The 11,029-nt window shown below is 40.5% G+C and overlaps 1 pseudogene; it reads right to left on the minus strand.

Moving 5' to 3' along the window:
- Positions 1-1,691: 1,691 nt before the first annotated feature.
- LOC147894352 (uncharacterized) lies at positions 1,692-3,425 on the minus strand (annotated as a pseudogene).
- Positions 3,426-11,029: the final 7,604 nt, after the last annotated feature.

An 11,029-nucleotide genomic window follows, 5' to 3' on the forward strand; every position in this document is an offset into this window, starting at 1 on the left:
TCCTCATCTTTGTTGATGATTTTTCAAAATTTACATATGTTTACTTTCTTAAAAAGAAAAGTGAGAATTTTCAGTTCTTCAAGCACTATCATCAGCTTGCCGAGCGCCAGACTGGACATACCTTAAATATATACTACGTTCTGACAATGGTGGTGAGTTTTGTTCTAACCAGTTCCGGGATTACTGTGAATCCTTCGGCATCTTTCGACGATTTACTATCCCCTACACTCCCCAACAGAACCCGATTGCTGAAAGGAAGAACTGTAACTTAGTCGAAGCTGCACGGACTATGTTGTTTGCATCGTCCTTACCCATTAAGTTTTGGGGAGAGGCCATTTCGACAGCCACTTATCTCCAGAACATCTCCTCATCATCCCAAAATCGGACTCCTCATGAACTCTGGACAGGTCGCCGTCCTACCCTCCATCATCTACAAGTTTTTGGTTGTCAAGCATTCGCTCAAGTCCCAGATCCATCTCGTTAGAAGTTTGATCCGAAGTCTCAGTTGTGTCTCCTCATCGGCTATGGACACCCTCACAGTGTTAAGGCTTATCGAGTCTACAATCTCCGCACTCGCACAGTGCTGTACTCTCGGAACATTGTATTGCGTGAACATCTTCAAGGGATCCCCTCCAACCCTTCTTTTCGAACCACTGATCATGGTGCTTCTAGTGATCCTTTCGACATTGATGACATGGTTACCATTCTCGATGTTACCGCCTGTTGCAATCACACCACTGAATCATCAGCCCACACTTCCTCACCAGTCTCCTCCGGCCTGTCCACTCGCACCCGAAAATCTAGCACCCCTCACCCCATTCATTGCTTCCTTACAACGTGGTGGACGCTCCCCTCTCCTGGTTACACGTGGACAGTTGGCGTCCCATGCCACTGGGCGATGTTCCTTTTCGAGCATATTTGTTGATTCACCGGGACAGCCGCCTTCTGCCACTTTACTAGCTCCACTTGGCTCCATGCAACCACCTATTGTCATTGAGCTTCTACAAGAAGGCCTCATTGGTTTTCCACCTCCACGTTGCTCCACCCGTCCCACTCAAGGTTACCCACCAGCTCGATTTAGAAGATCCTAATTTCGCCTTCGCCACCGGTGATCAACATATGGCATCCTCTCCCCTCCCCCAAGCTGGCCTCCACCCCTTCATTTGCCTCTTGTCCTCTCTTCGCTTGAGGATGCACCCCCCACCGAGGAATCCTTTCCACTCCATGCCTTGCGCTCTTTTGAGCAGAATCACTGGATCTCCGCCATGCAAGATGAAATAGTCTCTTTGCACAACAACAATGCGTGGGAATTGGTCGTGCAGGGCACTACAAGACAATGCTTCCATACACGTAATATCGGACGCATGTATATCTGCAGTTAAATCCGCATGTATACTGACTAAAAAAGTGCGTGTATACACGCGTGAATACTATGTCATAGACACAAATATACATGCTCTGTTACGCAATATCAGGAAAAAAACATTTTAAAGAAATACACCATATCTTTTATTTAAAAAACCATATTCTTTAAACCAATCTCATACTACATTACAATATATGCCATTACACAATCCCACTACATGCATTTACAACATTGTGTATTCAAAAACACATCATGAGATGACAATTGTAAGACAACACATACAATAGAATTGTCATCAATTTAGAATGATACAATGACATATTGGTTAGGATTCGATCTCATCTTCAATAAGATCCATCCTTGCCAAACGATCAACATCAATATCCATTTGATCAATATGTAAGGCTATGAATAAATTTAATTCACTATTGATCTGTCCATTGATAATGGTACCGATGCCCTGATCATCCACATCCACATCACCATGATCATCAACCAATGGTAGGGTCATCCTCATGATCATGAGAAATGGTATGCTCATCCTCATTATCATGATCCTCTCTTATTTTGTGATCATCAACACCTTCATTGGCATGTTCGACATCATTTTCATTGTGGCCTACTGCATCCTCTATATGCTCCATATCAGTGAATGTATTGTACATCACTTTGGAACATGGTGCAATAGGAATGACGTACCACCATTTAGTGTCATGCACCATTGTCTGATAGATAACCTACTTAAATACACATACAATTAATTAGCATATCAAAAGTCAAGGGCGGGGTGAGCTTAGATACATATGTCTAGGAAACACATTAGTAAAAAAATGCATACCTGCTCACATTGTTGTAGCAATACGAGCTTTTCTTTCTTTGTTTGCCAAAATTTTGTAGAGTCAATAGTTACATAGCCACTTGCATGGCGTTTTATTGTTGCATTAGGCCCTTTTTCAACCACGTTCATTTGCCATTTGACATCCAAAACATACACAAAGAAGCGACGAAAGTCAAGCCTAAATATATCTCGGATTGTGCCACAATAATCATCTATTTTTCCATTGTCTCCCTCAAAGCTACTAATGACACCGCAATCTTGTGTATTCCTCTTATCATCAATTCTTTGTGTTCGAAAATGCTTGCCTTCACACCATATAGCATTGAACATAGTGCACTAGAACAAATAAAAGCCAATGTGAATCATTAAAAGTAAATCACTTACAACTAATGCAAAACATTAGTTCTATGTACCTTTAACATTCATCCTCGTGCATACTCCCATTCTTCCACCATGATATGCATCCCCTCATCTTTCTCTGCTCTCTCCATTTCCTCATGCAACCAATCAACATGGATATCATTCGGAAGTGTTGCTAGATGCTTAGGGTATGCCTTACGAGAGCCATGTTGCCTTCGAAATAGATATTTTTGCTTGCCTTTTTGTCTTTGCATCCTCATATCTTGTAACCCATCTGCTCATCACATCACTATTAAGGATGCAAGTGAAATTAAGATCATCAATCAATGCTCTATCAATTACTTTAATCTGTCCTTTCCCTTGAGGCATAATAGAGGTCATCTTTAAGTCCTCTTCATTGCTCCATAGTCATGGCAAAGACCTGTCCACTTGGCTAATAAATTCTGAAATATATACAAGAGACTCTTGGATCAACTAACCCCTGGCCATGCTTCCTTTGGGCTTTGCACTTTGCCTCACAAAGTATTTTAAGGTCTTCATGAAGCGCTCTGGGAAGAACATCCAACGTGCATGCACAGTGCCACATAAAGCAATCTCGTCCACCAAATGCACAATGAGATGTAGTTGGCTCATGAGAATGGTTCGTGGAAAGGTTTCCTCCACCAAACAAACCACCTCCACTGCCATAAAGCACGCACCATTTAACATGGCAAGATCTATTGCTTTGAAGATCACATGCCTGAAAAACAAATGAATAGTACGTTATACCTCATGTTCATTTTGAAAAACTATCGAATCAAAGTGCAAGGCATAATGAAGGGTGCATGTGGTGTGTGGGAAATACCTCGCAAGCTCGCCCATCTTATAAATACATTTTTTCAAACTCTTGTTTGCACAATGCTCGATGCTAGTACTAAGTAGTATGAACTGCACACATAAGAGCACATGTATATATGGTTTGAATTCTTCAAAAATTTAAATTGAATGTACAAAACTTAGGAAACACTTACTTGGAGCATCTTGTGCCAATCGTGGGAATTTAACCCGTATAGTTGCTCAACACCTCTTTTCTTAGTGGTTGTAAAGGCTCTCTTCAATGATCTCATGTATCCAGTGGGAGTATGCAAAGTAATGATGGCTCGCTTCACCTGCTTCTCCTCCTGCTTTGATATAATCCATGGTGCACGCGAAAGACGAACGCGCCCACTCTCCTCTCATGGCCAAGCTTGACACATTCGTCCTGCAACTCGCAAGTCCTCCCTTACGCTGACATTGTCTCGTTTACCAATGACATGTTCCCAAATACCAGATGCCACATTCTTGAAGATGTGCATGGGATCAAGAAGATGGTTGATCTTGAGATGGGCCCAATATGGTAGCCTAAAAAAGATGGAGTACCTACACAAGAGATGCCGAACAAGATTGCTTTATGTGATCTTTAATCCAATAGACTACACAAAACAAGATTGAAAAACATTACCGTACGTGTTCATGCCATCTGGAGAAAGAACATTTGCAGACTCCCAAATGCGCTTCCAATCTTTTGCACAAAGTGTTTGTGGAGGAATGTTACTCTTACTAGCAACACATTTAGGATGATCTGAAGGGAGAGATTGATGATGATTATCGAATATGGTTTTACACAACCCGTCAACATACTCATGTACTAACGAAGGACCACAAATAGGACATGCATGTTTACCTGATGTTTTCAAACTTGTTAAAATATAAATATAAGTTAGAATAATAAAGTCAATAGTTTTAATTAATATAAAGAAAAGTATTAGAGTAGAGAAGTAATTAGAATTCTTACCAAAACAATCACTGCATCCTGGAAAGTCATGTGTTATCCACATTAACATCGCTTTCAAGTTGAAGTGTCGAGAGGAGGGAGGCCTACTAACGTCAATTACCGCAACACCTCTCCATAGTTCCTCCAACTCATCAATCAATGGTTTGAGATAAACATCCATGTGCTTTACTTTATATTTCCCTGGAATTAGAAGGGATAACATAAGATGTCCCTTCTTGATCGCCATTGATGGTGGAAGGTTGTAATTCATCGGCATAACTAGCCACACACTACATGTGGTGTTTTTGAAACCAAATGGATTCACTCCATCCATACCTAGTCCAAGTCTCAAGTTCCTAGGCTTTGTTTTAAAGTTGGACCACTCATCTTCAATATGCTTCCAAGCAGGAGTGTCTGCGGGAATTCTCCGCATGCCATCATCTAATCGATGCAAGGAATGCCATGACATGAGCTCTGCTATGGATTTGCACTTGAACATGTGTTTGATGCGAGGAATTATAGGAAAGTGTCGCAAGACTTTACGAGGTACATCAAAAATCTTGACATCTGTTCTATACCTTGCCTTGTCACAAGTGGGACAATGTCGAGCTTCTTTATGCGTTCCATGAAAGAGAATGCAATAATTGATGCATGCCGTTGGAAGCATGTGTGATAATAGCCTGCATATTCCAATATCATCAATGATTAAAACATATTGACACTACTACACACGGATCCTATTGTGACGTTTAAGTACCAATGTTTAGCACACGCGGGGTGCTAATTGTCGGTATTGGAAGTGCGCCTTGTCAAGGATCACTATATAGTGATTTTAGTCAAACGTCACTATATAGCGACCATTTCTAAAGTCGCTATATAGCGACTTTTATCAGAATTGTAAGTGTCGTTATATAGCAACACTGAGATACTTTTTTATAGTGATGTTTTACAGAGAGTTTTTTTTCTCATATCGACCTTAAAAGTTAGTTTTCTCCAATGGCAATTTTTTTAAAATTTTCATACATGTTTGATCTTTCGAGAGAATAAAATTGCTTACTTCATGGTGCAACTTGGATCACATACCACCATCTTGGATCAAAACGATCCGGATGAAAAACCACTTATATTGAAGATGGGTGCCAAATGTCCTCAATTATATATATGAAATTATGCTTAAGTACATGTATCAATGGATCTTTAAAAACGAAAGCTTTGATTAATTAAATCATTAGTATGCACTTGCTCACAGTGCTCGAGAAGAACAAAAGTATCACTTTCATTAGTCCAATGTTTGGTGGAGTCTATTGCAAAGAAACTGCTACTATCTTTTCTCACTGTCGCATGGGGGCCGTTGTAAATATTTCTAAACCATTTTATATCAAGAATGAAAATACTAAATCGTCTGAAATCAACTTCATAGATTTTGCGTATGGTTCCACAATAATCTAACTATGAGGAGAGAAGATTGGTATCCGAAGCACTTGCTCGGCAATCTTGTGTAAAGTTAGCCATGACTCCACAATCATACGTGACTCTCTTTGAATCGATGCATTCCATGTGAAAATGTCATCCATATGACCATAATGCAGTGTACTTTTTGTACTGTAAAAGAGCATCATTAAAACAATGAAGATGCATCTATTTTATAAAGTATATTGCCCAAATAATTACTTAATTACATCAAGAGGTAAGAAACTTACATGCATCATACATCAAATGATAACTCTCGCTCGTGCTCGTTTATTGTCTCTCCATCGCATTCGGCTTTACGTAGAGCCAGTTGTAGCCAATCAAGTGACATGTGAGTGGGGAGAAGAGCTAGATCCCGTGGATATGGTTGTGATCGCCTGTACATTACTCTGAATCTCGTCCTTGCATTTATTCTTTTTGCTTTGGCTGCTTCATATCTCTCAATCCACTTCTGCATCTCCTTGCTATTGAGGATACAAAACTTATTGAATTTCTCCATTTGCTCTTCGCTCATCTTTCTTTCCCTCTTTTCTCCTCTTCCTTCTCTTCTTTTTTCCTCTTCTTTTTCCCCTCTTTCAATCTCTTTTCCCCTCTTCTTTTTCTCCCTCTTTCAATCTCTTTTTCCCTCCTTTCTTTCTCGTCTTTTTTCCCTCTTTCAATCTCTTTTCCCCTCTTCTTTTTTCCCCTCTTTCAATCTCTTTTTCCCTCCTTTCCTTCTCATCTTTTTTCCCTCTTTCAATCTCTTTTCCCCTCTTCCTTCTCTTATGTTTATGCTCTTTTCCCCTCTTTCAATCTCTTTTCCTCTTTTCCTCTCTCATTCCCCCCCTCTTTCCCCTCTTTCAATCTCTTTTTCTCTCTTTTTCTTTTATGCTTAAGCTTTCTCTTTTTCTTTTATGCTTATATGCTCATGCATAAGCATAAGCATATGCTTTGTTTCCTTTGATGGGATATCTCAAGTGTATGCCTCAGGCACACCTTGGTTTCTATATGTGAGTGCTAGAGGCACAGTTAGGTGCCCACAAGCACAGTTAGGTGATGGAAGAGCTACATAGGATGATTGAGAGAATCTAGGAGCAGATTGAGGAGATGATTGTGGAGCTTTGAAGTCATCAGTGATGTCAGTGAGCATGTATGAGGTGCCTACTTAAGGACCTCACTCTTCTTCATTCCATAATGCAAGTATTCTGAGTTTGTGTCCACTCTTTCCTTTTCTTTCAGCTTACCAACATGGTATCAGAGCCCTTTGATCCCCCTTGAGCCCATTTCTGCCATATCATCATCTTCTTCTTCATCTTCTTCTTCTCCATTTTCCTCTTTCTTCCCAAAATCTTTGAGAGCTTGGTTCTCCATCTACAAATGACCATTGCCCAAACCCTCTAAGTTGGAAACTCCTCTAGTATGGGCAAACTTCCACCTGCAAGCAATTGAAGAAAAAACGTCTGTGGTGGCTGCCATTCCCCAAACATCGCATTTTTTGTCATTTCTTCTATTGCTCAATACTCCCTACCTGCTCCGCCATTGCCTGAGCCCTCTTAGGAGTAGATGGGCGACCTCAAGATGAAGATTTTGAGCCATTTTTTAGCTCATTTGGTTCAGTAACGAGGGAGAAATCGTCAAAACTTAGGTTCAGCCTATAGTAACTCCCCCGGGCAAAAGTGCACACCATTTCGTCCAACCTCTGTGCTAGACCCTGTCTGGTATATGAGCTTTCTTTTGCTTCAGAAAGCCCTCTTTTCCTTGCTCTGAAGAGTGAGCTACAAGCCCTCCAAGTTCAGCCTTTTGGTTTTGACAGTTTTGGACAAGTTTTTGAAGATGATGCTACATAAAATGCTACTCTAGCATTTCTGGTTTTTTGAATCTTTCAATAACTTTAGTACAAGTGTGGCTTCAGTTTTGTTTTGAATTGCTAGACCTGGTTTTGATTGGAAAGTATTCATTTTAGCCACTTCTATGAAGCATGTAAGAAGAAGCATCATTGATTGAATATTAGTCACTAGTCTTTGCTACATCAAGTGCTCATATTTTGAAAGTCTTTCAGTTATTTTTTGCCTTGTAAGAGAGATAGACACTGCCCAATATCTGGGTTAGACCCTCTCATGGCTACCCTATTAAATCTAGAGAAGTTCAATGGAAAGGGCTTCCACACATGGCAGATGAAGGTGAAATTTGCATTGATGAGGGAGAACTTATGGGGACTTGTCAAACCTACTCCTACCACTTCTTCTATGGCCTCCAATGCTGGAGAATCCTCAACTCTGACACGACCGGCAAGGGATCCAGCTAGAGAAGAAAAAGCATATGGTATCATTGCTCTTGCTTTAGGAGATAATTATATTCACCATATCTCTGACTTGGAGTCTCCTTCAGAAGCTTGGCAGAAGCTTGACATGATTTTTGGTGCTAGCTCTCACATCTCTAAACTATCACTTAAAATCTCTTTCTTTGAATTGAAGATGGCTAGTGGTACTACTTTGGCAGCTCATGTCAACTATATGCAGAGTCTTATGACTCAGCTTGCTTCTATCAACTCTCCTATTACTCCAGATGATGCTATGGCAGTGTTACTTAAGAGTATGCCTGAAGATGATGATCACATAGTTAGCACTTTGAAAAATCTTCCTAATCCTAATCTTGAAGGTATTATCTCTACTCTCCAAGAAGAAGAAAGGCATATGGAGCTCAGGAAAGGCAATGACATTGTTCATGCTGTAAAAGTCCAGAAGGGCAAGTATACCCCTTGCAATCACTGTGGAAAGACAAATCACCTTTCAAAGGACTGCTTCAAAATTAATCCATGCAAGCACTGTGGCAAGAACAACCATAATGAGAAGTTTTGCAAAGCCAAAGCAAAGACAGAAAATGCAAATCTACTTTCAGTTGATGAGCCTCCACAAGATGAGGCATCCTTTGAAGATTATGCATTTTAAATCATCTCTATGTATGCTCCAGATCTCTCTTTTTATGTCAAGGTACTCAGCCTGGATAGTCCTCCAAAATGAATGAAATAAACTATTGTGTTTTGTGTGTTTTGTAAACACCTCTGGTCACCTTATGATGTAGGCCATGTGTATGTTTTGCTCCATGGTACCTCCTGCAGACATTGTGTGCATGTACATGCAGGGGAGATAACCATTGGTGGAAGGTCTTTTTGTATCCCTTTTGTTTACCTTACACCCATGGGAACCCTTGCTAGCATGAGAACCTAGCCATAGATTTATCCTTGACCACCATGAGATGGCATGAGAAACTATGAGACTAGATGTATCCTTGACATAGCCTGAGGCATTCCCTTGAGGGGGGGTTTGATGGGATATCTCAAGGTGTATGCCTCAGGCACACCTTGCTTTCTATGTGTGAGTGCTAGAGGCACAGTTAGGTGCCCACAAGCACAGTTAGATGGTGGAAGAGCCACATAGGATGATTGAGAGAATCTAGGAGCAGATTGAGGAGATGATTGTGGAGCTTTGAAGTCATCAGTGATGTCAGTGAGCATATATGAGGTGCCTACTTAAGGACCTCACTCTTCTTCATTCCATAATGCAAGTATTCTGAGTTTGTGTCCACTCTTTCCTTTTCTTTCAGCTTACCAACATCCTTTCCCTCTTCTTCCTCTTATGCTTATGCTTTTCCATGAGCATATGTCTCCTTCTCCTTCTCCTTCTCCTCTTTTCTTCCTTTCCTCTCTCTTTCCCCCCCTCTTTCCCCTCTTTCAATCTCTTTTCATAAGCATATGTATTTGCCTATGCATAAGCATAAGCATATGTCTCCTTCTCTTATGCTCATGCATACGCATAAGCATAAGCATGAGCATATGTCTCCTTCTCTTATGCTTATGCTTATGCATGAGCATATGTCTCCTTCTTCTATTTTCCTCCTTTCCTCTCTCTTTCCCCCCCTCTTTCCCCTCTTTCAATCTCTTTTCATAAGCATATGTATTTGCCTATGCATAAGCATAAGCATATGTCTCCTTCTCTTATGCTCATGCATAGGCATAAGCATAAGCATGAGCATATGTCTCCTCCTCTTATGCTTATGCTTATGCATGAGCATATGTCTCCTTCTCCTTCTCCTTCTCCTTCTCCTTCTCCTCTTTTCCTCCTTTTCTCTCTCTTTCCTGCCCTCTTTCCCCTCTTTCAATCTCTTTTCATAAGCATATGTATTTGCCTATGCATAAGCATAAGCATATGTCTCCTCATAAGCATAAGCATGAGCATATGTCTCCTTCTCTTATGCTTATACTTATGCATGAGCATATGTTTCCTTCTCCTTCTCCTTCTCCTCTTTTCTTCCTTTCCTCTTTCTTTCCCCCCCCTCTTTCCCCTCTTTCAATCTCTTTTCATAAGCATATGTATTTGCCTATGCATAAGCATAAGCATATGTCTCCTTCTCTTATGCTCATGCATAAGCATAAGCATAAGCATGAGCATATGTCTCCTTCTCTTATGCTTATGCTTATGCATGAGCATAGGTCTCCTTCTTCTCTTTTTCTCCTTTCCTCTCTCTTTCCCCCCCTCTTTCCCCTCTTTCAATCTCTTTTCATAAGCATATGTATTTGCCTATGCATAAGCATATGTATTTGCTCTTTCCCCCCCCTCTTTCCCCTCTTTCAATCTCTTTTCATAAGCATATGTATTTGCCTATGCATAAGCATAAGCATATGTCTCCTTCTCTTATGCTCATGCATAAGCATAAGCATAAGCATGAGCATATGTCTCCTTCTCTTATGCTTATGCTTATGCATGAGCATAGGTCTCCTTCTTCTCTTTTTCTCCTTTCCTCTCTCTTTCCCCCCCTCTTTCCCCTCTTTCAATCTCTTTTCATAAGCATATGTATTTGCCTATGCATAAGCATAAGCATATGTCTCCTTCTCTTATACTCATGCATAAGCATAAGCATAAGCATGAGCATATGTCTCCTTCTCCTTCTTCTTCTCCTTCTCCTCTTTTCCTTCTTTCCTCTCTCTTTCCCCCCCTCTTTCCTCTCTTTTAATCTCTTTTCATAAGCATATGTATTTGCCTATGCATAAGCATAAGCATATGTCTCCTTCTCCTTCTCCTTCTCCTTTCCTTCTTTCAATCTCTTTTTCCCCTCTTCCTCCTTTCCTTCTCTCATTAGCATGTCTCATTTTCCTCTTTTCCTCTCTCTTTCTTCCCCTCTTCCCCCTCTTTCGATCTCTTTTCATAAGCATATGTATTTGCCTATG

The sequence above is a fragment of the Dipteris shenzhenensis genome, chromosome 14 (assembly GCF_047967505.1).
Source record: "Dipteris shenzhenensis isolate YYH24624 ecotype China chromosome 14, Dip_SZ_1.0, whole genome shotgun sequence".
Taxonomy (NCBI): domain Eukaryota; kingdom Viridiplantae; phylum Streptophyta; class Polypodiopsida; order Gleicheniales; family Dipteridaceae; genus Dipteris; species Dipteris shenzhenensis.